The sequence below is a fragment of the Carlito syrichta genome, unplaced genomic scaffold (assembly GCF_000164805.1).
Source record: "Carlito syrichta isolate Samal-C Ts95f unplaced genomic scaffold, Tarsius_syrichta-2.0.1 Scaffold308801, whole genome shotgun sequence".
NCBI classification, from domain to species: Eukaryota; Metazoa; Chordata; class Mammalia; order Primates; family Tarsiidae; genus Carlito; species Carlito syrichta.
In genome coordinates this window covers 99,971-127,337 of record NW_007252897.1, presented here as the reverse complement: position 1 = coordinate 127,337, position 27,367 = coordinate 99,971, and the positions used below count along the sequence as shown (strand labels likewise).

The 27,367-nt window shown below is 54.9% G+C and overlaps 1 protein-coding gene across 1 annotated transcript in view; it reads left to right on the top strand.

Moving 5' to 3' along the window:
- The window catches only part of LOC103268188 (zinc finger protein GLI2), a gene marked incomplete at its 3' end in the record, with an annotated part of 184,745 nt that overhangs the window by 58,762 nt on the left and 98,616 nt on the right, over nucleotides 1-27,367 (top strand). The window lies entirely within an intron of this gene.

The window sequence follows — 27,367 nt, the reverse complement described above, 5'->3', positions numbered from 1 at the left end:
ATCCACAAGGTTTGAAACCCGCCCTTGATGCGGGGTTCCCAAAGCCAGCACCCCAAGACGGCGTGGTGCCTCCCCAGCGGGTGGAGACTGTGAGTCCACATTTCTTGGGCTCCAGTTGCTGCTTGGTTTTCCATGTGTTGACTCCTTGAATCCTCTGACAGCCCTAGGTAACAGTCCCGTGATCCTCACGGCACCGTTGAGGACATGGAGACCAGAGAGGTCGTGTGGCTGACTTGGGTCCTCGCAGCTAGTGGACATTTGGCTCAGGCCTCCGCTCCGAACCTGTGTGTGCTGTCACCTCCCCACTCACGCAGGCGCACATGTGTCCTATTAGATTCCTCAAGGAAAGTCGGGAATATTATTTAAAACACCAGCAGGGACCATTTGTGCAACAGCTGCTTGGATCCAGGGACTCACATGCTCTTTGGCCCCTTGATGAAAGCAAGGTCAGGGTGCTTGGCTCCGGTTTACAAAGGGGGAAATTGAGGCTTGGGGAGGCAGGTACTTTGAGCACGGCTGTGCATCTGGAACTCAACCCCGGGCTGCTGATCCCAGAACCTAAGTTCTCCCTGACGTCCATCCTGACTTCTTTTCTGACACTTCAGGCCGAGAAGCCAGGTGAGGCTTCTCCGCCCATGATGTTGGCCAGGGAGTGAGAGGGCCTGGGGTGCCCGCCCCAAGCAGCTCATGTCGATTCTAGTGTGGGTGTTGGTGGCTGCTTCCCAGAACCAGAGCCAAAGTTGCTGCTCACCTCCACCCACATCACCTTCCAGCTCCTTCCTCCGGGGCCCAGGTGATCTGGGCCGCCCAGTTATGGCAGGTTTGGGCCAACGGTGCCTGGGCTGTGAGACGGGACAGTCTGTGGCGACAGATTTGGATGGGTCCTTGCCATGGGACCTGCCCACTGGCCCAGATCTCTGCTGCCTGCAGACCTTTAAGTGCCCGGGCCTGGCTTTGACCTGGGGCCAGTCGCTGTGTGAGGGAATTGGCACCACTGCCCACGGGATGTCCCCGCTCTGAGCTCCAGGGACTGTGGTCCTGAGCCCTGCCGACCCCTCCCCTCCTGCCATCCTGCAGACCGGAGTTTTCCTGGGCTGCTTCTGTTGACTATCTTAGCCCAGAAGCTCCTGTGGCTGGAATGGAGATAAAATCCCCACCGACGGGAGCTCGGCGGTTGCTCGGGCTGTTGGCGGGCCTGGCTCATTTGCAGGCCTGGGGGGCAGAGGCTCTCTCTGGGTTGGGCTGGGGCCAGAGGCCCTTTGATTTACGTCAGAGTGGGAGCTGCCTGGGCAGGCAGAGGTCATGAAGCTGTGGACCGGGGGCTTGTGGAAGACGGGGTTGGAGGGAAAGCCAGGAGTGAGAGCTTGTCCTTCTGTGCCTTTGGACTGCTCTAGCTAAAGACCAGGAGAAGACCTAGTGATGCACCCCAAGACACGCAGGGCTGTGCATCTTAATCTTTGAAGCCACTGTCTACTCTGGGGGAGCCTGCAGATAAGAAGATCGGAGATGAAATGGCTGTGGAGGAGAGAGTGAGGTGGGGACGGGGACAGAGACAGGGAGGCGAGAAGATGGAATGCCCTGACGAGAGAGCTGCTTCCCTCACCCACCGCCTGCCCGCCTGTCCACCTATCTGTCCATCCACTTACCACCTACTGGCCTGCCGAGCCATTCATCCGTCCACCCACCTATCCACCCACCCACTCATTAAGCTACCGACTTCCACCCGTCAACCCACCCATCCTTCACTCACCCACCACCTACCCCCTGTCCACCTACCCGCCCACTCACCCATCCACCCTCCGCCCATCCGCCCATCCATCCATCCAGGGGCCCACTTACCTATCCAGTGCACTTCTAATCCATCACCTACTATATTCTAGTCCTTCCATTCAGGCGCCACCTCAGTGTAGCCACTGGCGGAACAGCTGTCCCCCTCACCGTTTTCTGACCTCTTTTTGCACTCACAGCTTGGTAATGACCATCGGCCCTTCTAAACCCTCGTTATCATTTTCTTGTGATTCTGCTGTTTCTCTTCTTGGCTCCCCTGGAGACTGCAGACTCCTTCGCTCAGTCATGGTTGCTTCTGACTCACACCTCTCTTAGAGATCTCCTGGAGGAGTCACCCGAGCACCTGCGCAGGTGGAAGGAAAGGTCACTGGGAAACATCGATTCCTTGAGATGGGATGGCCAGATGTCTGTCAGGGGCGATCTAAGTGGAAAGGAAGCTCCTGTTTGGGGAGCACCTGCCGAGTCCTCTGGGAGCAGGGGAGAACAACAGAGTCTGCTGCTGGGGAAAGAGCCCGTGTGTTGGAACTGGCAAGGGCGGGATTGACTCCTGGGTCTGACGCTGGCCGGGTGTCCTTGGACAAGTCACTTGAGCTCTGTAAATCTCATGTTCGTATTTGTCAAGAAGCAAGTTATGACAAATCTGTGCAATTAAAGGAGCATGTAAGTACTCCTTGTGGTCCCTGGCATGTTGGTAGTGGGCAGTGGTCTCTCCCAACACCCATGTCCATAGATGTGAAGACTGATCAAGCCCACCTTGTTGAGCTGGAATGGGCAGAGGCAGCTGGAGCTTGCTGAGGACACAGGGCTCCGGGCCAGGCCAGCCTCTGGTGCTCTGGTCACTGCCTCTGCTGGCAGGGATCTTTGTCCTGTCCTGTCCTGTCTCAGCTTATCTTCCCTCTTGGCCACTGGTCTGCTTGTTCCCAGGATTCCCAGGACAGGACCAGAGAAGCGACAGCTGCTGGTGGGCAGGATGGCTTGGATTCAACCTGGCCCCTTGCTGTGGACCCTCTGGCTTGGGCCTTCTGTGCAGCCCAGGGGCCAGGGGCCAGCTCTCCATACGCAGGGCATGGTGGGGTGAGCGGAGCATGAGATGGCATTAGGAGGTGAGGGGCAGGCGGCCGGACTCCGGGGAGGGCCTGCAGCACTGGGGGCCACGGGCATTTAATCAACTGAATCCCCGCTGTCACCTCCCAACTCCATTTATTGCCTATTAAATAATTATCTCATTTGGAAAGCGTTTCTTAATGTAGGGCAGACTCCATCCCTGGGGCCATGGGTTTTGCAATGAGCCGTCTCCTGCGTGCGTGTTCCAGGCTGGGGCAGGACGGGAGCGATCTTGCCCTGGCTGTGCCTGTGCTCGAGCCAGGCTTTCCGGAGGCCCTACGGAGCCAGGTGCCGCCTCCTCTTGCCCAAGACGTCCTGGTGAATAGCTTCCTCACAAGGGTTTTCTGAAGCAGCCTTCTAAAGGAGGTTGCCTGGGGCTGGGCCTCTCAAGTTACTTGCTGTATCCTGGGACCCTGCCCCAGAATCCCCAGCAGGTCAGAGCGTGTCAGAGGTGGGAGGGGCCTGTGGCCCCATCCCCACGTGAAGGAAGGGCTGCCCTCGGCCACAGGAGCAGGGAAGCTGTGTTGAGCGGATCCAGCCATGCTCACGACGGCCCTATAGGTCATTGTCCTTTGTTTTTAAAAAGCGACACAAGACTGGGCGCAGTGGTTCACACCTATACTCCCAGCTCCCTGGGGGGCTGAGGTGGGCAGATTGCTTGAGCCCAGGAGTTCGAGACCAGCTTGGGCAACACAGCAAGACCTCATCGCTACAAAAAAAAAAAAAAAAAAAAATTTGCCGGACCTGGTGGCGCACACCTGGAGTCCCAGCGACTCGGGATGCTGAGGTGGAAGGAGTACGTCAGCCCAGGTGGCTGAGGTTGCCATGAGCTGTGATCATTGTGGCCATGCCACTGCGCTCCAACCTGGTGGACAGAGTGAGACCTCGACTCAAAAAAAAAAAAAGCGACACAGCCTTTCTAGAACACCGGCCAGCAGAGAAGCACAGGCAGAATGCATGCCTCGTCCCACTCTGTCTGCTGGCGGTCACCACGGGGACCAGGTGCATGCATGTGCTCCTCCTGGCTGTGGTGTGGAGGGTGCGGACTGAGGAGAATGCACTGGAGAGGGTTGTTAAGTTGTCCCGACAAGAGGCAGTGGCACTGGGCCGGGGTGGTGTCCCGATTCATCTCCCGATCACGGGTGAGGAGGTCAACGCCACAGGATGCCTGCGGCGTGACTCCGGTGGGTCTCGGTGCCCCCGAGGGGCTGTGTGAACGCTGGCATGGCCCGTGCCATCCTGTCGCCGGCCCTGAGCGCCATCATCTGACAGTGGGGCTCCTCGTCCTTGCCCCGCCTCCCCCGTGGGTCCTGAGACTCGCTCAAGCCCCCCACCCAGGTCCTGGCTACTCAGGCCGCTGTCGGTGTCAGTCTCAGAAGCTCAAAGGGAGCGCCGGGACCGAGTTCCCTGTCCGGGCTCTGGGAGCAGAATCCCGGCAGTGGCTGTGACGTGGAGTGGCGAAAGACCGCTTTGGGGAGGCGGCTTGAAGGGTGAATGGCCGAGCAGCACGGAGAAGCCTTGGGGGGCGTTTAAGGCGTCTGTTCCGGGGGCTCGAAGACATGTGACCCGTTTTCCTGGGAGGAGGCCCTGTGTGGAAGAGGCCTGGGCAGGCAGGGCTCATCATGGAATCTGGGCCTGCCTCACGGTTAATAGGGAGCCCCCGAGGGCTCTAGAGCAGTGCAGGGCAGGTCAGGTGTGAGACTCATGGTCGTGGGGAAGGCGCCAGGGTCAGAGTCCTGGCTCTGCCACTTGGCTCCCTGGGGCCCTGGGTAGAGTCCCCCATTTCTAACTCGGTAGGCGCGAATGCCCCCACCCCACAGGACTGTTGTGGAAAGGAGAGATGATGCCTTGTGGCCCACACCGTAGCGTGCGGTGAAGATGAGCAAGGCTGAAGCCTGGACCGCTGCCCCGTGAAACCTTGGAAGCCCAAGACTCCCGCCCCAGCCGTAGCAGCTGCCATGTGTTAGGCAACGTCTGAGTGATGGATGGGTTGGGGCTCATTTTGTCTTCTCTGTAAGAGGGGCCTGGTCACCCCCTTTAGCAGATGAGAACCCCAGGCTCCATAATAAGCCCTACCTGGCCGAGCCTCTTCCACACAGGGCCTTCTCCCAAGGAAGTGGGTTGCATGTCTTTGGTCCGCCACAGCAGTTGCCTTCCCTGAGGGCGCTGAAGCCACGTCGCCTGGGTTCCAGCCCAGGCTGTCCGTGGGCAGGGCGGCTCGTGTCCTGCCAGGCTGCAGCACTGCCTGTGCAACTCCATCTGTGTTGGGCGCCGAAGCGAATATAAAACAGGAAATGTGCCCAACAGGAGAAGCTGCAGAGGCCCCAGCAGGCTTCCTGGAGGTGTCTCCTGCTGCGTTGTCTTTAGCCGGGCCTGTGATTCAGCTCTAGGTGGCTGGCAATGAGCCTGGGGGGGGAGGCGGGGGGTGTCCTGGGGCTGGGCTGAGCCTGCAAACGCCTCCCCTGTAGCCATCCAGTCTCCCGTCTAGACCTCACTTACTTGCCTTTTAGGCCACAAAAGCATTCGAAGTGTTCAGTCTCCAAGGCTGCTGGGCTGCTCCTGGGTCTGGCCCCTTTGGTTGGATGCAGGGGGTTGCTACCGTTGGATGCTGATGGCTACCAGGAGGGTTAACCCTCCACGGCCTGTGGCGTTCTCCTGCCTCGCCAACCCGGGGGAGTCGGGGCCCGCTGGGCCGAGTCCCTTTGTTAATACCGATGAAAGAGGAGTTAACCTGCCGGCCCTGCCACCGGCCGCCCCGGAGAGGTGACCACCCCGTCTGCCCATTAAGCGTAAAGATGTTCCCCGGCCAGCCCGTCCACCCCACAGACTCGTTACTGCCCGACCACAGAGGAATTGCCGAGCCAGGCGTGGGCTGTGTCTGCGGGCTCCGGCAGCTCGGCGGATTTCAACGAGGTGATCGCTTGTCATTTTTTATTAATGAGCGAGTGCCTGATTCATTATACATCTGAGGGGTGAGCCACCCCAGATGGGGAGGAGGAACACGGAAACATGCAGCCGCCACGGAAGGGGTGGCGTGGCCCGTGTGTGAGCCTTTTCTTTCTCTTTCTTCCTGAAAGAAGCAAGTAAGAAGCCGTGCTCGACTTTGGCAGGCGAGGTGAGGGTGACTTTCTGTGTGATGGCGAAGGCGGCCTGATGGCGAAGGGGGTTTGCTGTCTAGAGGGCTTCAGCGGAGACCGGGGTGCACGTGGGGTGAGCCCTGGCCCCTGAGGCATGTGCTGAAGGTCTGTGGAACGAACAGATGCCTTCTTAGGGGACGTCATTAGCAGAAGGACACGACTCACCCACCACTCAGCCAGGGCTCCTGCTGCGTGACAGGCGTTGTGCGAGGTGCTGGGGATGTGGCAGTCCTTGCTCTCTGGGGCCACCAAGGTGGCTGTGTGACTCCAAGCATCCGTTTCCTCATCTGTAAACTACGCTGAGGGGCACCTGCCCCATCTCTGTCTCCTGTGGGGTGGGCTGGCGGTTCCCTCACGAGCACTTAGCGTGCACGCAGGGTACTGCCCAGCGTGGTGTTCATCACTGCTCCCAGGGTGCCTGTGCAGGCAGGTGCCCCGAGGCACCAGGGAGCAAGTGGGCTGTCAGCAATCTAGCTGGCCAAGCTCAGCGCAGGGCTCCTCTCGGCCCCGAGGGCGGCCTGCTCGGGCTTCCAGCTCACAGGGCACGTGGGACATTGGATTTTGTATTTGTTGCTGGCATGCCGTTGTAGCCTCTTTCTCCCTTTTCTCTCCCCGGCTCCCTGCAGGCACCTGTGGGTACGAGTCTGAGAAGGCGTCAGGCGGCAGCGTGGGGACTGGGGTTGGCCCTCCCCTCGCCGAGAACCTGAGCCTTGAGATTTCATCTGTGCTTACAGCATCTGCTTGATAGGGTTCTAAGATCACTGGAGTGCCTCGAAAGGGCCATTACTGCGATCAGGCCATCAGAGGACACAACTTGGACCACTTACAATGTGGCCTCATGAAAGATCAGGGGCTCTTCCTGCGCCCTGGTAAGCAGGTCAGCAGAGGACAACATGCCCAACGGTGGATTGAGGAGAGCCACTGGGGGGTCCTGGGAGCACATGGTCTGCTTCATGTCCCCCTGAGAAGAGCTGTTACAGGCACCCCAGGACCCCCAGCCAGTGTCCATGTTGACCCAGTCAGTGTCCACCACTTCCCAACCACGGTCCTCACCCGAGCCCTTGTGATTACACAACCCCGGGCTGTGGAATCCACCGTGGGCCGTCTCTGCTGCTGTGATGACAGCCTGTTTGCTTCAAGCACTAGGAGTCCCCGTGAATCACATACAGTTCTTTATTCTGTTTTAATCAAATGCTTAATGGTTTCAGTCTGCCTAATTACTAGTATTGTGTTTTTAAAACAGAGGTTTTAGCCACACCTATGCAATATCTTAGCCACACCTATGCAGTATCTTAGCCACATGGTGGGTTATCTGGGTTGCGGAGCTAACCTGGAAACCTACCCATATGACGTAATGTCATTTTTATGGGGCATCATTTACATTCCAAATCACTGACTTACAAAATGCTGAAGTTTGAGAACACAGCTCATTTGTAAGTGGGAACAGCCTGTGTTCAGAATAAGATAAAGGGTCTGATGTGTCTTGGAAACAGCAGAGATAAGCCAAGCCACGGGAGGGCAAGGCCAGGGCTGCTCAGCCAGGAAGGCTCATACTCGCAGGAAAAGTTGAAGGGACACGGACAGGGTGGGCTGTGCCGCCTCTGTGGGCCTATCAGGGTTGGTGGACGAGCCAGGCTGGCAGCAAAATGACCTGTGTGTGTTGGGTTTGTGACTGGAGAAGCAGACACATTTCCAAGGGCAGACCCTAGACTTGGAAGTTATCTGCTGGACGATGGCGGGATCAGGGAAGGTTCTGGGCGTGGAGCATCCTGGTGTGAGCCTGCAGGGGGTGGCTCTGTGAGGGCTGGCATGGGACCCTGGACAGCTGCCTTGGTGCTTCTCGGGGTCTGCACACCCAGAGCAGGGAAAGGCTGCTCCCAGGGAATGGGCTCCTGGGAGGTGCTGACTTTGGGGTGAGACCTGGACGTGGCCATCGTTTGTTGCCTGACCTTGTCTGCTTTCTACCTGCTGTCTCTCGTGTGGGTTTCCTGATTCTTCAGCCTCTGGTCCTTTGAGTCCTGCTCTGTGCAGAGCTGGGTGCGTCTGGGTGCCTGAAGGTGGGGGAGGAGGTAGAGGTGGGCTTTCTGGGGGCTTTCCTACCCTCTCTTACACCTGAAACAGGTGTTAGATACAGCATGGCTTTGGCTCTCTGTGGGACACGTGCGAGTCATGGAAGGGCGTTTCTTCAGCCCTCCCCCATCTCAGAGTCATCGCTGCCTATGGAAGACCTGACTGGGTACAAATGCCTAGGGGAGGGGAGTTCTCTGGGGTTGATTGTGGGGCCCAGGAGAGCAGCCCTTTCTGTAGGGCCTTTGCTGTGGGGGTCGGGCCGGGAGCAGTCTCTTCCATCTGGTGATGCCCTATTCTGGGCCCGGAGCATTCCCTGAGGAAGCTGAGCAACGATGTCCAGGAGTTCTGACTCATTCTGTCTCGCTTCTGTCTGTGAGGAGTATTAGGGGATGCGGAACCCATACAAGAAGTGGGAGGCCTGGAAGTGTGCAGCTTGATTTCTGAATGCTCGAAAGTGTGATTCCTGCCCTTTCAGAGACTCCAGGATGGCCACCCCGCTGCGTGGAGAGGAGTCTTCCTGATGGACTCGCTCTGTGCGACAGTGACAGGACAGTGTTTAGCCGTCTGCGAGGACACTCATCCCAACACACACACACACACACACACACACACGAGTGTCGCAGGACAGTGCTTAGCCGTCTGCGAGGACACTCATTCCAACACACACACACACACACACACGATTGTCGCCTGATTCCTGCCAGAAGGATGGAGTTCTGAGCGGAAGGAGTCACACCCTCAGCACCAGGAGGCAAGGGGTTATTCTGGGCAAGGGTCCTCATCAAGAAAAGGTTGGAGGCTCTGTTCCACCAGGGGCCTTGAGAGCCTGGCGCTCCCCCTGAAACCGGGGAGAAAGTTTGGTTCACTTCCTTTGTTTTCTTTCTGTGGCCTTTGCGGTTCCATCTGAGGCAGTACCACCCAAGAAGTGGGTCTGCTTTTTAGTTTTGCTGACCCGGAGCTCTGGGGATGAGAATTTTTGTGTGTCATCGACCAAGACAAACCCCTGACCCCTTCGCAACCCCGTGGCCCCAAAGAAGTGTCTATGAAGCAGCGTCTGGTTTGGCCATCTCCTCCCCACCTCACCCATCCCAGGAAGCCACCGCAATTCGTCTCGAGGGCTGCTGCTTGCTGTGGGGAGGACGTGTGGTGCGCAAACAGTGATGGCCCCAGGTCTGGATACCTGGGTCTACCCAGGCCCTGCTTAACCTCTGCCGTGTGCACCTGCTCCAGGTGCTCCAGGCAGGTCAGACCCTGTCTCTGGGCCTGTCACCCCCTCTTCAAGAGTAGCATTGCCCAGACTGAGCGGGGATGTAGTTGGTGTTTATGGCCTAGCCCCTTGCTCCTGTGTTGAGGGGTACCCCCAGTTCCTTTGAGGTCCAAGGGAGGTCTGCAGAGGCCTGCACTGCTGTCTTGGCTTAGGTTGGGGCCCCAATGGCCTCTGCCTTCTATGTGGGAAGCATGTCTTGCTTTCGAGGACTCAGATTATACTCCTGCAGGCATGTGTCGGAGGGCGTCAGGGACGGGGTAGGGCTGGAGCTTGGACTCAGTCGGAGGGTCTCGATTGGGGATGTGGAGTCTGGGTCTCTGAAGAAGAGCAGGACAGGACGGGTCAGGGTAAGGGAAGGAGGTACCTGAATCTGAACCATCCTCCCTCCCTCTTGTCCTGTCCTGGGGTAAATCTTAAACTTCTTGTATGAATGTTAATCCCATTACTTAAAGTAGGCTCTCCCTTTCAAGGGTAGAAGAGCTGTTTTTCTTTTTTCTTCTTTTTTTCTTTTTTGAATTGGGGTCTTACTCTGTCGCCCAGACTGGAGGGCAGTGGCACGCTCCCAGCCACCGCAGCCTCGACCAACTGGGCTCTGGCGATCCTTCTGCCTCAGCCTTCCAAGGAGCTGGAACTACAGGTGTGTGCTACCATGCCCGGCTAATTTTTGATTTATTGTGGAGACAAGGTCTTGCCAAGTTGCCTGGGTGGGACTTGAACCTGCGGGCTCAGGCAATCCACTCACCTCGGCCTTCCCAAAGTGCTGGGATTACAGGCTGAGCCACTGAGCCCGGCCAAAGAGCTGTTTTTCATATTCTCAATGCTTTGAGATCAAATGCGCAAGAAGATGCAGAATATCATTGGAGTGCGATGGAGTGAAGGTGACAGTAGCATTGACCTCTCTCTCACCAGTTTTTGCCTTAGCAGAAACTGCAGCATCCTACACATGACAAAAGGGGTGCGGGCGGGTCACGGCCAAGTGACATCCATGGTCCTGGTAGACTTTGCCTGTGCGTCTGGAAGTGTGGGAAAGGATGAGGTGACAACCTTCCGTTTGGTCGAGACGCCTTGTCCCCGAGCTCTTCCCGTGTGCCCACTCTCTGAGGAAGGGAAAGGATGTTGGGGGGTGATTCCCCACAGCCTGAAGCCCCCCCACATTCAAAAGTCTGAAACTCATTTCAGGCTGGTGGGGAGGCGGGATCCAGATCCCTCCGTGGCCCCTGTCTGTGAGGACCACCCTGCACCTGCCCTGCCTGCCGGGCTCTACTCCCTGGCTCTGAGCTCTCGGTGCCCACAGGGAGCTACAAGGAGCCTTCTCGAGGAGGCGGGGTGGTGGCTTGGGAGCCTGTCGTGTTGGGTGAGTTGCCCGTGCTTCCTGGGCCTCAGTTTCCCCTTCTTACCCACCAGACCCTCTGGTCCAGAGGGTCCCTAAGATCCAACCAGCTTCCTCCTCCTTTCTTGGGGTTATGGGGTCCGGAGTTCCAGGCACCATGGCCCCCAAGCTCTGGACCCTTGTCCTGGGACAACCGAGGACACAGAGGGCACACAGACAGCAGACCGCAGGCGGCAGCTTCTCCCAGCAGGCGGAGTTCCCACAGGTCCTTGTCTGAGAAAGGCCTCCACAGGGACCCACCAGATCACCCAAGCCGGATCCCCCAAGTCAAGCCAGCCTTTATGTTAGCGGGCAGCGAGGAGTGTTCCTAAACCCTGGCCCAGGTCGTAAATGATCCGTGTGGCCCCGCCTCCCCCGGCGCCACTTGATGTTCCCTCCGGCTGGAGCTCCAGTCCAAGCAGCCTCTCCCCACGGCAGGGCAGTGCCCTCCCTACATACCATGCCCCTTTGGGCACTGTCCCTGGGCCCTCCCTGCACACCCAGTAAGTTGAAGGAGAATGGCAGGCTTTCCTGCATGCTTGAAGTGGAAATGAGGCCGTGCACGTGTGTGTGTGTGTGTGTGTGTGTGTGTGTGTGTGTGTGTGTGTACCCCCATCCCTTCCCCATGTCTGGTGTGCTCCAAGTTTGAAGCCAAGACAGGGGAAGCTCTAGTGGGCCTCAGGCCAGGGAGCTGGAGGGAAGGAAGGAGGGGGTTTAGGGGAGGGAGAAAAAGGAGCGGAGTGGACAAGAGCTGGAGGGGAGGAGGGAGGAAGCGTGCAGGAGGAACCCTGGCCCTGCCCAGAAAACTGTCCAAGAAAGTTAAGAGACTTCTGCGTAAAGTCAGGTGATGTTGGTTGTCCGGGAGTGGTTGGGCGGGAAGATTCACTGTCAGCCAGAGGCATCCTTCCCTCCCCCCCCCAACAGATATACTCGGAGCCCCTCAAACGCTCCAGGTACTGGTGAGAACTTTGAACTCGGAGTTTCTTCTGAGATTCGGCAAAGCCAAGCTTCTGAGAGCTCAGTCTGCCACTTCAATTCCCTGGTGGCCTGAGCAGCGAGGAGGACTCCAGACAAGAATCTTTATTGTCTGCCGAGCCCCAACTCACAGTTACTTAGAAAAACGTGTGTGTGTTAAAACCGAGCTTCCCAGGGGACGATGCTGTTTTTGCATGAGGAATGAATTTGGGGAAAGTTGAATGTAGGAGAGGTAGAAACAAAGTCATATTGGAAAGGAATGTTCTAGCAGCTTGGCGAAATCCAGGAGACGCTTTCTTTCATCATCCCTTTCTTTTTAACATCCTTTTGAATCTAGCTTATTTTGGCTTCTTAAAGGCCCTTACCCAGCCCATACTTCAGGGCCCCAGGGGTCCTAAAACTGAGGGGACTTTTTCCAGGGGGCATGGTGCTGCACCTGAGCCCTTGTGAGTTGCTCCCCGGTGCCTGCAGGGGAGGGACAGGCAGGAGGTGCCCTCTTCCTGGTTTGTGCCGACCCCGGAGACGGTTGTCATTTTCCCTTTGCCATTCAGAAACAAAGTTAGGTCAGGACGCGGGGCGCTCCTGGGGGCTTCCTTTGGGGGAAATGGTGATGGAGACCTCGAATTAAGTCAGAGGGAGGCTGGGCTAAAGGAGAAATGATTGGGCGTGGAGGGGGATGGCCGTCAGCTGGAAAGACCCCGCTACAAATTATAGAGGGGAAACCTTTCCAGGCAGCAGACCAACAAGAGCATGAAGCCCCTTCTGAGAGGGAAGGAGGCTGTGCGCTCAGAAAGGACATAAGAAGTCATTGTCCCTGGACCATGACAGGAGACGGGAGGGCAGGGGGCATGGCGTCAGAGATCATGAGGTGTGAGATCCCTATCCTCAGAGCAGTGGGAAGGACGTGACCAGGTGACTGTGTAGGGATATCGCTCTACCTGCGGGGCCAAGTGCCGCAGCAGGGAGGCCGCAGAGGAGACCCCTTCCAGGCCTGGAATTGATGAGAGTGACCTGCCTGGAGGAGGGACAGGGAGGGGAGAGAAGCCGCCCCGGGGCAGTGCTTTCTTTGTTAGTCTGTCCACCAGTCATTCTGTCTGACTGTTTGTGAGACCGGGGTGGGCTGTGGTCAGGGGGCAGGACCCTGGTACGACAGCGCCTATGCATTTGAGTACAAAGTGCCGCTTCGTATAATGGACACAGCTCAGTCTTGAGTTTTAAACAAATCATGATCCCCACCTTCTGAACAATTTAGTTTTTTTTCCCCCCCAGCTAGCCCCATCACAAACTTTTGAAGCATGAAATGAATTTCACTGGCCCTTGCCAATAGAACCCTTTCCCTAGATAATGGATTTTATGAAATGGCTATAATCCTCCCAGGTAATGAGCGAAAGCTACACTCTCCAGTTGGGCCCAGCATTCCTCTTCCTGATTTATGATATATTGGTTAAAATAGTAAACTGATAGCAGTTGCAAAATAGTCATCAATCACCAGGCGGCACTGCTAAAACTGCAGCAAGGTTTCCAGAAGCGAGATGCTGGGAGCCTGGGAAGGAGCACTTAGGCAATCCCAGAGGCATAAAGCACCGGTGAAGTCAAATCTCTGTATTTGCATTCTGAAGACAGAGGAATGGTGGCTCAGGTACGAAGGACGCAAGGAGATGCAAGCAAACCCCTTCCGGAAGGTCAAAGGACACCCGCTTCTGGGCTCCAAGCTTGGGGATGGGGGCTGGTTTTCCCCGGTGGGTTGAGTCGTCTGTTTCCTCTTCTAGACAGTTTTGGGAAGTTTTCCAGTTTCTGTCATGTTTAAGTGTGTTGGGCTCACATGCAGAAACAAGTTTTAAAACAAAGTCTACCGAAAGTATGAGAGGGTTGGAGCACAAAGTCACCAAGTCTTGCTTGGGTGCTGGAGAAACGGATATTCTCGGGGCAGAAATGAAGTCCGCTGCCTTGTGTTCGTGGAGCTGCCTTAGCCCGGATGAGTTATTTCTTGGCTGTGGGTGACTTGTGTTGTCAGTTCAGGAGGAAACTTTTCCTCCACTGGATGGATGGATGTTTGGATCTCATAGGGAGATTGGAGAGGGCCCCGGCCGAGGTGTGGCTTGCAGTGACATCTGCGGGAATGTGGCCGTCACGGCTAATGTTGACCCACACCTGTGTCAGCTCAGTGCCAGCTGCCCCTCCTTCCTCCAACTGGCTGTGCCATGTGCCAGCTCCGGGCTAGATCCTGGCAGAGACCTTCCCTGGCTTCCAGGGGGACCCCAGAACCTGAGGGGGAACTGTGGGTGCCATCATGATGAGTATGTGGAGTTTCCACAAGTCGTGTCACTCCCTGGAACCTCACTTCCTCCTTTGTGATGCAGAAGACGCCCACAGAGCCTGGCAGATATTGGGCATGTGATACATGCCACCTCCATGCCCATCTTCCGTTCAGTGAGCAGCCATTGGGCGCCAACTCTGGGCCGGGTCCTAGGCCAGCGTAGAAGCGCAGAGTTAGACAGTAGATGGTTGAGAAAGCGGGGACCACTCAGGATTTGGGGCACAGGTGTCAACCTCTGCCCTTGAGGCCAGAGCTTGGCCAAGTTAAGGTTGGCAAATCCGGGGCCTTGAATAAACAGACTGGAAAGACACAAGGCGACGCCATCCGTGAAATATCATGGTAGAGGTAGGAAATGAAGACGTCCTTTTCTCAGCCTTGTTCTCTTCCAGGCCAGAGCCTGGACCTCAGCACTAACCCAGGCAGCAGCCCCGGCGGGCAGCCACCCCCAAGCACCCACAGCCAAGGCTGGCTATGCTTCCAGGGCCCCTGACATGGATGCCCACAGGAGCCTCTCTCACCCCGAAGTCACAGCTTCCTTCTCAGACTGCATGCCCCGTGTCCACACTGAGCTGGGCATGGCGGATGCTCTGTGAGTGTTGGCACACGGCTTCACAGGGGCTGCCTGACCCTTAGAAACGGAGGTGAGACTTTCTGAGCCAGAGAGCACGGCCTGCTGCCCGAACCGCACGTGCCCGGGCCTCCCTGTGCTCCCTCGCCGCTTTGTCCCTCTGTCCCTCTGTCCTGGCTCCTGGCCGACCACGCCCAGCCCAGGACAGAACTTTTCTCTCCTCCTGTGCACCAGAGCTGTCAGACTGTGGGTGCCAATCACGGGCTGATCTGTGTTCTCATAGGTGTGGGTTTGCAAAGGACGTCTTTTGTTCTTGTTAGAGTCGCTAACCTCTAAATCTATTTAATACCCCTTCCCTGGTTGTCCATCATTATGACACATGATTTTCCAAAGGATTTACTATTAGTTAGCAGCACAGGGCTTTCTCCCTGGGGTAGCAGCTACTTGCAGTGAAGAAAATGCATGTTCAATGTAGCAATTTGTCTTTTTTTATATATTTATTATAAGAGTAAATGAGTTATTGTTGGAGACTTCAATATTATTGCAAATTAGGTGCTGCAAACAGAGCTGGGCCCATTTATTATGTTTCTCAACTCCCACAGCAAGCACACCAGTTCAGAAATCAGCTGAGAGTTCCGGTCCTTCCTGGGGTAAGCGGGGAGGGACCCTCAGGGTCTGGGCATGATGACCACGACATCACATTGTGCTGGAGGCAAAGGAGATGGGGAGCCACCTGTGCAGGTGAGTCGGGATCCCTGGAAGGGGAGCACAGTGCTTTGTGTGCCAGGTGGCCATCGGCAGCTGGGCTGACAGCTGGGGCCAAAGGCCTGGAGGAGACAGCATGACCCCAGACCATGACACCGGCACCAAGACTTGCCCCAAGCCCATAGCTGTGGTCACAGAGCAGAGGTGGGTGGTGGATCTGTGCACAGAGCAGCCCTCAGCCTCGATCTCACTTCCAGGCTGTTGGCAGTCCTGGCCATAGAGGCAGGGCCTTGGTTCTGATTTGGGATGCGGTCCATGAGAGAGTAGAGGCTGGAATTAGCTGGCTCACAGTGGGCTTCCTTAGGGCAGTACACCCCTGTGGGCGCCTGCTGGGGAGCTGCTGCTTCCCGATCCTGATCTTTGGTCATCTGACTGGACTAGAGCGTGGGCATGGGGACTGCAGGGTGCATATAATATTAAGGTCTTGCCCGCCAGAGATGAAGTTCACACTGCAGAGTGAGCAAGCAGGCTGTGAGGTCAGCACAAGCTGTGGGCAGGCTGAGTCCCTGGCACAAAGCCCCACCTCCAGGAAAGGCCACCTCGGCCAGTGGTTGGGAGCACAGGCTTCTTGTGACAGCCCAGGTTGGCGAACCAGTTCTGTGTCACCTGCTGGTTGCATGATTGTAGACAAGATGCCCAACTTTGTTCTAACCTCAGTCTCCCTTCTGTAAGATGAGGCTGATAGCCCATAAGTATTTGAGGATTAAATGAGAGCTCATCCTTGAAACACTCAGCATGGTACCTAGCACATAGATCCATAGCAAGTGACCTCAAAAAATGTCACTTGTTCAATTACTATTCAGCAGGCTTTTCTGAACGTGGTAGGCTAAACTGGAAACGTTAATTAGTTGCTTCATTTGATTGCTGTGGTAATGTGTGTGAGTGACAGACACCAAAGAGTCTATCCACTGTCTTCCACCCAGGAAGGGCTAGGGTTGAGGTTTCAGAAGATATGTTCACTATCTTCTGTGTGTATAAGCCACACACTTCCATATCTGCCTCCTTTTTACAAAATTGGATCAATTGTATCTGCTACTTTGTAACCTTTTCACTGTCCAAATTGTATCTGCTACTTTGTAACCTTTTCTTTTCTTTTTTTGTTTTTTGAGTTGGAGTCTCACTGTGTCACCCAGACTGGAGTGCAGTGGCCGCTCCCAGCCACTGCAGGGCTCCGGCGATCCTTCCGCCTCAGCCTTCCAAGTAGCTGGAACTACAGGCGCGCGCTACCACACCTGGCTCATGTTTGATTTACTGTAGAGATGAGGTCTCGCCAAGTTGCCCAGGCAGGTCTCGAACCCACGGGCTCAGGCAGTCCACTCACCTCGGCCTCCCAAAGTGCTGAGATTACAGGCTGAGCCACAGAGCCCGGCCTACTTTGTAAACTTTTCACTGGCCAGCGCATCCTGTCCCTGTTATTTTGTGTTCTTCTACAGCTGCGATTCTCAAACTTTTTGGTCTCAGGATTCCTTTACACTCTGAAAGGTTATCGAGAGCTCCAAAGAGCTTTTGCTTTATGGTGTGTATTCGTTGATATTTATCATTCTGGAAATTAAAACTGAAACATTTAAAACATATTTTAAACTTGTTTAAAATTGATAGCATTAAACTCATTTCACGTTAACAGGAATAGCTCATTTTTATGAGAAACATTTCCCAAAACAACAGCAGCAAAAATGAGACAGGTGACATCATTTTTCAAACTTGCAGCTCTTTTTATTGTCCGACCTGGTAGAAGGATGTGTCCTTGGTCTTTTCTGCAGTGGGTCTCTTGCCTGGCAGCCTCTGGAAACCCACACTGGCCACTTGAGAAAGAACAGTGGAAAGGGCAGAGGACATCTTAGTGTAAAGCTAGTTTTGACTTTACAGACACACCCCTTGGGGGGGGCTCAGGGAGCCCTGGGGGTACTCAGACTGCACTTTGGCCCCCTTCTGAATGCCTACAGAATGTTTTTGACCTTCCCACCGAGGCTGGGTCAGGACTCTCCCTCCAGCGACGACAGGCTCCTCGGGCCTCCTCATCGGGCCACGCCATGTCCACAGAGCAAGGGAGCTCCCCTCTCCATCACTGTACAATGGGACCTATGAAATCCCACTTGTTTGCAGAGTTCGTAACCACAGACAGCATTTTCATACCTCCCCTTGGCCACCTTTGGGGAAGGCAGCCAGGACACTGCTCCGCCCAGAGTTCTCAGCGCGTCCGGCACCTGGCCTGGGACACACATGCTGTGGCCAGACCCTGACGTCTGGAACTTGCTCCAGAATGCGCTGCTGCCCCGATGGCCCTGCTTGTCCTGCAGGACCTTGGCCATGGGGGAACATCCCAACTCCTGCCTTGTCCTCACCCCAGAGGACTCCCAGCTGTGCGCAGGCTGCGGCTGCAGCTGGCCAGGGTGACGGTTCAACCGCGCGGGGCCCCCTGTTCAGAACCGCCCTTCCCGGCCAACAGAGCCCAGCTTGTGAAGGCCCAGCGTGTCTGCGCGGGAGCCCCTGTTTGCCTTGGCTTTGGCCTGGCTTCTCAACTGGCTGGCCAGCCCTTTTCAAAAATCCACTGGTGTGTTTTGGAACTTTATTTTCCGAAGAGAAAAGTTCCTGGATCTGTGGCAAAGGGAAAAAAGTTACAATCATAATCAAAAAACACCAGTAGTCAAAGTAGAACGGTGAGGGTTTGGAAATATTGGGAGTTGTCACAAAACGGTGCTGCTCACCCATCAGGAGAAGAGCTGATGGCATGGGGCCGGGGGAGCCGTGGCTCCCGTCTGTGTGCAGAGCCCGGACCACGCTGGCTTCTCCCTGCGTCAGCGTTTGGGGAAAGACAGATGTGCCCGGACGCAGGCTTCGCTCCTGTCTGTGTAAGCAGGCCTGCCTTGAGTGTCTGTGGGTGGCATCTATCATCCGTGACCTGTAGCATTTGTACTTGTTGTTTATGGTCTCTTGGCATGCATTGTTTTCTCGGGGCTGAAATATAGCACGTTAATGAGGTATCTCTCTGCTCAGGAGGACGCAGGAGTCGGAAAGACGCCCCGGCAGCGTGCTGACTAGTTTGTCAACAGTCGCTCATTGCGACAGCTGCTGTTCCTGCCTAGAAGAAAAAAGGGCAGGAGATGCAGGCAGAAGCTGCAGCTGGGGGTGGGGCGCCTCGGTGCCTGGGAACCTGAGTTCGGGCAGGGGTCTAGCCCTGTAGGTGGCTTGATGTGAGCCATGTTTGTCTCCAGGACCATTGGCCCTGGTGCCATTTCTAGGAGGAAAGAGGCTTGAGACTGTCCAGCAGTCCTGAGTTCGGGTCCTAATTTCCGGGACATTGGCCACTTGAAGCTCTCTGCTCTCACAGCCTTATCACGGATAAGATGGGCAGGCAGATGACCCTTGCCTCCGTGAGAGTCGTGAGGCTCGGCGGCAGCCTGGGACCTGTGCTGAGCCATTAGCGTCAGGGAGCTTGGCGGTGCTGCCTGTACCTGGCAGGGAGCTGTCTGGGACACGCAGGTTCTCTTCCCAAGCTGAGAGCTGGGGACAGGCACAGGCCCCACCTTTTAGCACACCGTGTCTGAGCAGAGTGGGGGCTGACTTGGTATCTGTGGTTGGCTCTGTTGCCAACAGGCACAGTGCAGACTAAGAAGCCTAGGAAAGTGGACCAAATCTAGAGGAAGCGCCCAGAGAATGGCCTCAGGCTGGCCATCGTCGCCCAGGGAGTGAGAGAGACCCAGGTGCTGCTCACTTGGAGGAGGGTATGTGGAGAAGGAGCCCAAGGACAAAGTCCTTTTTTTGTGGGGAAAGGGATGATGGGAAGTTTTGCAAGGAGAGTTGGTAAACACAGCCTGTCCTGGTTCGGCACGAATAGCCGCAGATGTTGATGGAACGAGAATTGCCTTCCAGGCTTCTACAGACCCCACCCCTCTTCTTTGCTTCAGGATACCCCTCTGGGTGTCACGACCTGTAAATTCTAGGCAGTTGGTCATGACCCAAACCCCAGGAGTATGCTAGTGGAATTCTCCAAGCTGATTACAAAATCCACATGGAAGACAAAATAATCCCAAAGAACCAGACTAAAAGATGGCGGTGATGGGGGCGAGCTGGGGGTGAGCTGGGGGTGGGGGTCTGCCCTCCCGGATGCTAAGTCATATTCTAAGACCATAGTGATTAAAACAGAGCACTGGGACAGAGTAGAAAGGCCAGAAGTGGATATAAATGTGATTGGGTGCAATTTGTTCTTTTCCAACAAGGATGGCCGTTCACATCGTAGGGAGAGAACAGGCTGTTTAGTAGGTAGCATTAAGACAAGTTAAAGCCATGCCAAAGACACCTTACAAAAATAAATACAAAATGCAACCAAGAGCAGAATTTTTTTTTAAATCAAGCTAATGGTGGGTTCCTCTACTCACTCAGCTGCTTTGACAGCCACCCCCGCCCCCAAATTCCCCAGTATACTCCCAGCTGCAAAGATAAATGAGATCAAACCTCGCCAGGAGGAAGATTTTAAAAATCACTTAATACGGTTTAAAATAGTCACAGGAGAAATCCGATGAGTGGGGGATGGCCTATGGGGAGCTTTGTGTGCAAGGGTTTGCTGCTGGCTGGGGTGGAGGGGACACAGGTGGGTCAGTGGCTTCTTGGGCAGACTGGCTCCATGGGACCTGCTGACTGGCAGGGAGGAGCAAGGTTCTGCGGGCCTCGTCTGAGGTGGCCCGTGTCGCAGCCAGGCGTGTGGAGTCCTGGCCAGGTGGAGACTCGTTCCTTGGAGGCAGATGCTACTGGGTGAATGACACTTGTGCTTTGGGCCCTGTTTGCACGACCCTTTCTATATCCTGTGCTTAATTGTGCATCTGTTCGTTAAAGGGCAAAGCAATATCATGTACACTTCAGACCTCATGGAACCTGGGCCGGCCCACCACTCACACAGGGGTCAGCAGTGAGCAGGGGGGCAAGATGTGCAAGAGGCCGGGGGAGCGGGGGTAGGTATGTCTCCAGGGCCTGGGGTGCAAGGCTTCGGCCCAGGGTCTGCAGGGGATGCACCTGCCTGGGGCTTGGCCTGGCTTCCCTAGTGTGACCCCAGGGTGGCTTGCTGGACCTTTTCTGCAGAGCTCCCGTACACATCAGTCTAAACTCCCCGAGACTAGACTGTGGACCCAGCGCACACACCCTGTGTCACTTATCCGTTTCTTCAGGGCCTTGCATGTAGATACTGGAGAAAGTTTCTAAGGGAACCATTTTGATGTGGCTGAAAAATGACCATGCGTCCTTCAAAGAAAGAATTAGAATCAGGGAGAGGACAGTGTGCGTCCCCTGAGGCATTGGGTATGGGGTGTTGCTGGCTGCCTTGTCCTTGTCCTGGGCCTGGTGTTGGCTGGTGCATCTCAGTGGTGGGTTTGTTCCCTTGCCCAGGAGGCGCAGGGATTTCGTTTTCTGTGGCTCCTGTGTTCCCTCATACCTATTGTGGGGCTTGGTGAATTTTTGTCATGACCCAGTACCTGGGTCAAGGAACAGGTGGTGCCCATGAGCTGTAGCCCTCTGGGGCCCACTCCCAGCACCAGTCGCCCCCTCCCAGCCGGGGCAACTGTGTTCCTGAGTTCTGAGAGCACAGCCTGGTTTTGCTTGCTTTTGTTCCGTACACAGATGGAATTATGCAGCGTGTGCACTTTGGTGTCTGGTTTCTTTATGTTTAGGAGATTCACCCGTGTTATTACTTGTACTTGTGGTTTGTTTGTTCTCACTGTTGAAGAGTATTCTTTTTTGTGTGAATGTCACACGATATGCTGATGTATTCCAATATTGATGGACATTTGGGCCGTTTCCCATTTAGGGCTATTCTGTGCTGTTTATGGACATCCTTGTACATCTTGGTGAATGTATGTGTGCGTTTCTCCTGAGAATGGACACAGAAGGAAAATGCCGGATCTTAGAATGTGCACCTGGTCAGCTTTGATAAATACTGCCAATTCACACTGCAAGGTGGTAGATACTGCGAAGGTGACAGTTACCTCCGTTTTGATACTGGAATTTGCTATTCAAAGGTGGTTTGTTTATTTTCCTTAAATGTTTCTTTTATGGTAACATCTAGGAAAAACTGTTCAGATCATTAAAATGTTGGCTGAGCATGGGTCCCTGATGGGAAACTGAAGAATTGTGAACTTCAGAAAAACAGGCCTAGGTGAGTACTTTCTTCTACACTGACTCTCTCACTTACCTGTTTTTCCTTCCTTCGGCCACAGATATTCATCAGATGCATCCTCCCTCCCTGGGGCGGCCCAGGAGGAAATAAAGCCAGAGTCTTTGCTCTTTGTGATATCACAGTCAGATGCCTTCGTTATTTCTTGTTGCAGATAATAGCTCTGACTGAGGAAGGCCATCTCTTTATACAAATAATTAGGTGCAAGAAGAGCTGCCTAAGCAGAATCATGGTTGTAGTAAAGTCACTTTATGGTGTTTAAAGACTTGGCTGAATAAAGGGGAAAGTTTAAATAAATTAGTGCCCAGACAGTATGAATCCATTAAAATATGTATGAAGAATCATATTGACATAGTACAATATGAAAAGGGAGAAAGCAGGATACGGAATGATATGCACAGATGAAACTTATTTTTAAAACTCGTATCCTGTGACAAAAGGAAACCAACACACTCGGTCTCGTTTTTCTGGTTTTTAAAAATCTGTCTTCTGGCAGAGGCACTCGGAGCTCACCCCTTCTTGCCCAGTTCTGCCCTCTCAGCACCCCCAGAAGCCCCGTCTGTAGTCAGGGAGAGGACAGTGTGCATCTCCTGAGGCTCTGCGCTGTGGGATGTTGCTGGCTGCCTTGTTCTGGGCCTGGTATTAGCTGGGGCATCTCAGTTGTGGATTTGTTCCCTTGCCCAGAAGGGGCACTGGGGGATTTGCTCTCTGTGGCTCCCGTGTTCCCCTCATGCGTAGACCTGCAAGTTGGCTTTGACTTAGACATAAGACCTTTAGCCGGGCACTGTGCAGCCCAGAGGAGTTCCCAGGGCAATGGAGAAATGGCAGAGGGCCTGGCATTTGGGGGGGTGCTCAGGGGTGCTGCTGAGTGTGGGGAAGGGTCTGAGGGTGAGCTGCAGCCAGGTCTGGAGGGGCCATGCCAGGCTTCGGAGCTTGGATTTTGATCAGGTTTCGTGTTAGGGTTCTCACTCTGGTGGGTTGGAGGAGACCCCACCGTGGATGTGGAGACCTGTTAGGCGGCTCTTGCAGACTTTCTCCAGGCAGAGATAACCAGCAATCCAGGGCACAGTTCCCTGCCGGTGCATGGCCAGAGATGGTGTCAGCAGGCAGTTAGGAGGAGGCAGTGCAGACCATGGTTGGACGGCACCCCGGCCAGGCCATGGCGGGTTGGACAGCGCTCTCCGGGACACATGGCCACTTGCCTGCCTCTGGCCACGGCCCTGCCACGGGCTGGGCGCCTGGGTGAATCTTGGGCTGGAGTCACTAACGGCTGGCTGGGCTGTCACCCCGCAGTAACCCATAATGACTACTTAGCAGTTTGTGGATGCAAACCAGTAGATTCCAATTCAGTATGTTCAACTCTGCACACGCCTGCTCTAATGAGGCGCGTGTAACCTATGAGAGAGCCCCTCTCCCCAGAGGCGGCCTCAGTGGACAGAGCCAGCCAGTCATCTTCAGCGAGTTACCCCAGCCAGCCGTATCTCAGCATTTAGGATGTTAAATGCCTGTGAGAATGGCCATGTGAGGAAGCGTGTGTGTGTTCATATTTCTGCATGTTGTGCTGGAGATGAGAGGAGAAATAAATTGGAGTGCCCAGAGACGCCTCTTCAAGCTTCCTTCTCTTGTCTGCACAACATTGAACAAGAGGTGTCTGGCTTCTCAACCGCCATCCCACGGGGGGCACTTATGGGGGAAAGAAAGTTTTCCTTAAGGACACAGAGGTATGAGGAACTTGGAAGGCAGCATGTTTACCTCTGCAACAAACAGCGTGGAGTGGTTGCCATCTTTGAGTTTCTCACCCCCTAATCCAGACACTTACTTTTCTCTCTGTGTTTTCCATGAATTTCTAATATATAAGCTATCAGGGTTTTGCTAGTTGGGAGTTTTAATTAGGGAACTGGGCAAACTTAATTACTTTCCATTCAGGTTTAAAGCAAGGGGCTGATTGAACTGCCCCATCTTCCCCAGCCCAAGTCCAGTCTCCGAGGTTTCATCCCGTCGCCCAGTCTCCATCCTGCTCGGGCAGCCTCCTTCCGCCTTGTCTTCATAAACAGTGGCTCTCTTTCTAACTCTGTCACCTGTCCCAGCCCCTAGTTCTGCTCTCGGGAGGGGAAACCAGGTCATGTCTGTGGTCATAACAAACACAGACCCTGCTTTGCCCCACTGAAAGCTGAGCTTGTGGGTTTTCTATCTGTGTCCTGGAATACCCCAAGCATCAAGAAAACACTGAAAAAAGCAACCCTAAGGACTGGGTTGGGACAATTGAGATATTTGCATGTGGAAGAGATTATAAATGTAGAGCACCTGGCTAAATTGTCTTTCTCAAGTAGAATTATGATCTGAACTATTTTTGAAAATGGAAATTTTGATATGTGAGGTGAAGCCAAGCTTAATTTGGGATGCCGAATCATTGTTTTCAGCCATTATGCCCAAGACTCTGCATAGTTTCTACTCAGCTACCTAGATGGAAATGCAAACATTTCCTCCACCCTCGGGAGCAAATCACGAAATTTTTCTTTTTAACCATCTTTTGAAAGCAGCAGCCCCTGTTACCATGACAGCATGATCTCTCTGTATACCTCAGTGTCGGAATCTGTTAAATGGGGGTGAATCAGCTGGGCTCAGTGGCTCAGTCTGTAATCCTGCGCCTTTGGGAGGCTGAGGTGAGTGGATTGCCTGAGCCTGCAGGTTCAAGACCTGCCTGGGCAGTGAGACCTCATCTCTACAATAAATCAAAAAATCAGCCGGGAGTGGTAGCGCATGCCTGTAATTCCAGGTACTTGGAAGGCTGAGGCGGAAGGATCGCCGGAGCCCAGCAGCTCGAGGCTGCGGGGGCCAGGAGCGGCCACTGCACTCCAGTCTGGGCGACAGAGTGAGACTCCAACTCAAAAAAAAAAAAAAATGGGGGTGAGTCACTAACCTAGAGGATGGTTAGTGAGGTTAACTAACAAGTTTATGCAAAGCACCTGGTACCCTGTCAGGCACACAGAGGCACCAAGACCTTGAATGTGTCACTTTCTGGAAAGGCAGCTCAAATTCAAGGCCTCTGAGTCTGAGCCACAGATGCCCCGGGGTGGTCGACGCATCCCTGAAACTACCTGTGCTACGCTGAAGAATGCTGGTGCAGCATCTGCTGGTGGGAGGCCTGGCCCCTTTCCCCAGAATGTGAGAGGGCAAGTGGAGGGAAGACAGGTGGGGAAAGGGTAGGGGAGAAGGTGGGAGGGGAGGAGGAGGGAGGGCAGGCCACGGAGGGACAGGGCTGGAGCGGGGAGGGCCTGTAGAGCCAGCCGCAAAGGGAGCTGTGGCTCCCCATGACAGCCCAGCATCAAAGACAGCTTGCACTGTCCACGTGCCTTGGGATGGAAGATCGCAGGGGACCAGTGAGTTCCTATAGATTGATTTCAGAGTACACTATCCAAGTACAGCGTGAGGGGAGATGTAGCTTGGAAATTAAACAACTCAGCCTCCAGGAATTGTGTTCGGCTGTGAGTTCGTATCTGGTCCTGGACCCACGTGGCTGCCCACAGTGAATCGGACCTCTGGGGACGCTGGCCTCTGGAAGGAGGGAATTCTGGGATCCACCCCTTCAGAGAAGCCCAGGTCATCGTGGCCAGTGTCAGGATATCCTGGCAGGGTGGCAGCCTGGGCTTCACCCCGGCATCCGTGCCCCAGCCCCTGGAACTGATCAAGGCTCTTCACTTCCATGGGCCCTGGTTTGCCCACCTGTGAAAATATAGATGTGTGTCCCTGAAGCCCCACCAGAGCTCTGTGAATTTGTGAAAGGCAGCTGGAGGGAAAAGGTCAATCCAGCGGGAGGGCGGTGGCTCCAGCCGCCATGCAGGTTGTCAGGCATGCGGAGGATAGGGCTGCCGGGCATGCCGAGGGAAGGGTCATCGTGCAGGCCACGGTCTGGCCCGGTCTGGCTGCCTTTGAGCGCTGGAGCGTCTGGGTCCCCCTACTTTGTCATCGCCCCGGGCTGTCCGTCTCTCGTGGGACGTTGGAATTGGGCTGCCATCCAGGATGTCCTTTCTGGGTCCTGCTGACCGTTTTCACTCCAGAACCGCTCCTTCTTCCTTACCTCCAGGACTGAGGTCGCTGACCTAATGTCAGAGCTGATTTTACCTGGTTCCTTCTTGTCTTCTGTTTTAAAGTCAGGTTTTTCAAGGTGTAATTTACATACAGGAAAAATCCCCCTTTTGAAAGATACAGTCCTACGAATTGTAACAAATGTATACTGTTGTGTAACTACCAGCCGAGATACAGAACAGTTCCATCTCCCCCAAATGTGGACTTTTATAGTCACTAGTCACCCTCCTTCCCTCCAGCCTCTGGCAGCAACCTCTATTATGTTTTCTGTCCCTGTAAATTTTGCCTTTCCCAGGATATCATACAAGTGGCCTCATAAAGTATATTTAGCTGGGGCTTTCGAGGTAGAGAGAACAGGGCCCCTTTAAGCCTGACGAGGGCTTTAGCCTTCTGTTTGCACCTGCTCTAATGAAAACGTCCACACTTTCCTCAGGCCTAGAAGACAGCCTTGAGGCGGCCTGGCCATAAGGCAAGGCCTGGTGTTTGCAGGCGTTTGTTGAGCCTTGACTACATTTACTCCCTGCAGTAGTCTTAGGAGGGTAGGTATCATTCTGATCCCTTTTAATAGGTAAGGAAACCGAGCCTCAGAGAGTTCAGTAATTCACAAGGTCACATAGTGGAGTTTTGAGCCCAGTACCCTCATTCTCGCTATTCTGTGTGGTTCTTGAGCTGAGTCTTGCTTGGGTGTTCTTTGCAGTGACAGGTAAGGCTTCGGCACTTGAGAGGAGGGGGGTGGTGGGTAGGAGGCTGGTGGAGGTAGGAGGAAGCTCCTGGATCCAGGCCTCTAGTCTTCAACTCTAAGGAGGAATCCCTTCCCGGGAAAATACCCTGTTCTCTGGCCCCTCCCTGGGAGATGCATGTGTTGAGGCATGATTTGTGGGAATGGATATTTGCACCCTTCTGCGGGCTGCCGCTGTGTTCCTTGTCATCCCTTTGCAAGGCTGCCATGCCATCTGAGATAGGGCAGCCCCAGGGTCCACTTCAGGGAGCCAAGGGCCGCTTAAGGCTGGGCTCACAGTCATACAATGCAGACTTTTTTGACCTGGGGCACGCTTAACTCTCCACCCCGTGGCCTGGGCCCCATCAGGCCCTGCCAGGCAGGGGAGAGAGCGCCCACCTCAGAGGAGCTGGGCCAGGACCTTGTGGGACCCAGGCCCGGGCTGTGGCGAGACTGAGCCGTCCACGGATGGTGGAGTGGGCGGAGAGGCCAGCAGATGGAGGCTGAGCGCCACATGTGCTGGCCAAGGGGAGAGCTTAGGTAAAGGACAATATCGCCGTCTTGGGACCAAGTGCCACTAAACCTTATGGGTAATGGGTTTTTCATCCCCTGGGTAATAGGAGACACCAAAAAATGAGGGCATTACTTAGTGAGTCCCTCACCTCCCTGGCCCCATTCAGCAGACTCGGAGGAAGGACATTGCCCAGCACCGAGCCGTGTGTGGATTTAATGGGGTTTCCAGCTAAACCTTCCATCAAATTTACGGCTGTGCCTGTCTCCTGACCTTCCCCCTCACACATTCTTTTCGGAAATGAAGCTGTGTGCAGGCTGTGAAGTGTCACTTCCCCCATGTCGGAGATATACGGCTGGGCCCAGGTTGAGACGGTGGATTTAATCAGGCTGGGCCCCTGCAGTGTGCCCGCCCCGAGCCAAGAGACGTTAGGACAGCCACCGGAGTCCAGCCATAGTGGGCAGAGCAGAGTTGGCGAGGACTCGTCCAGCCGGCTGCACGCCCAGGCCCAAACCTTGCCTCTGCCTTCCTG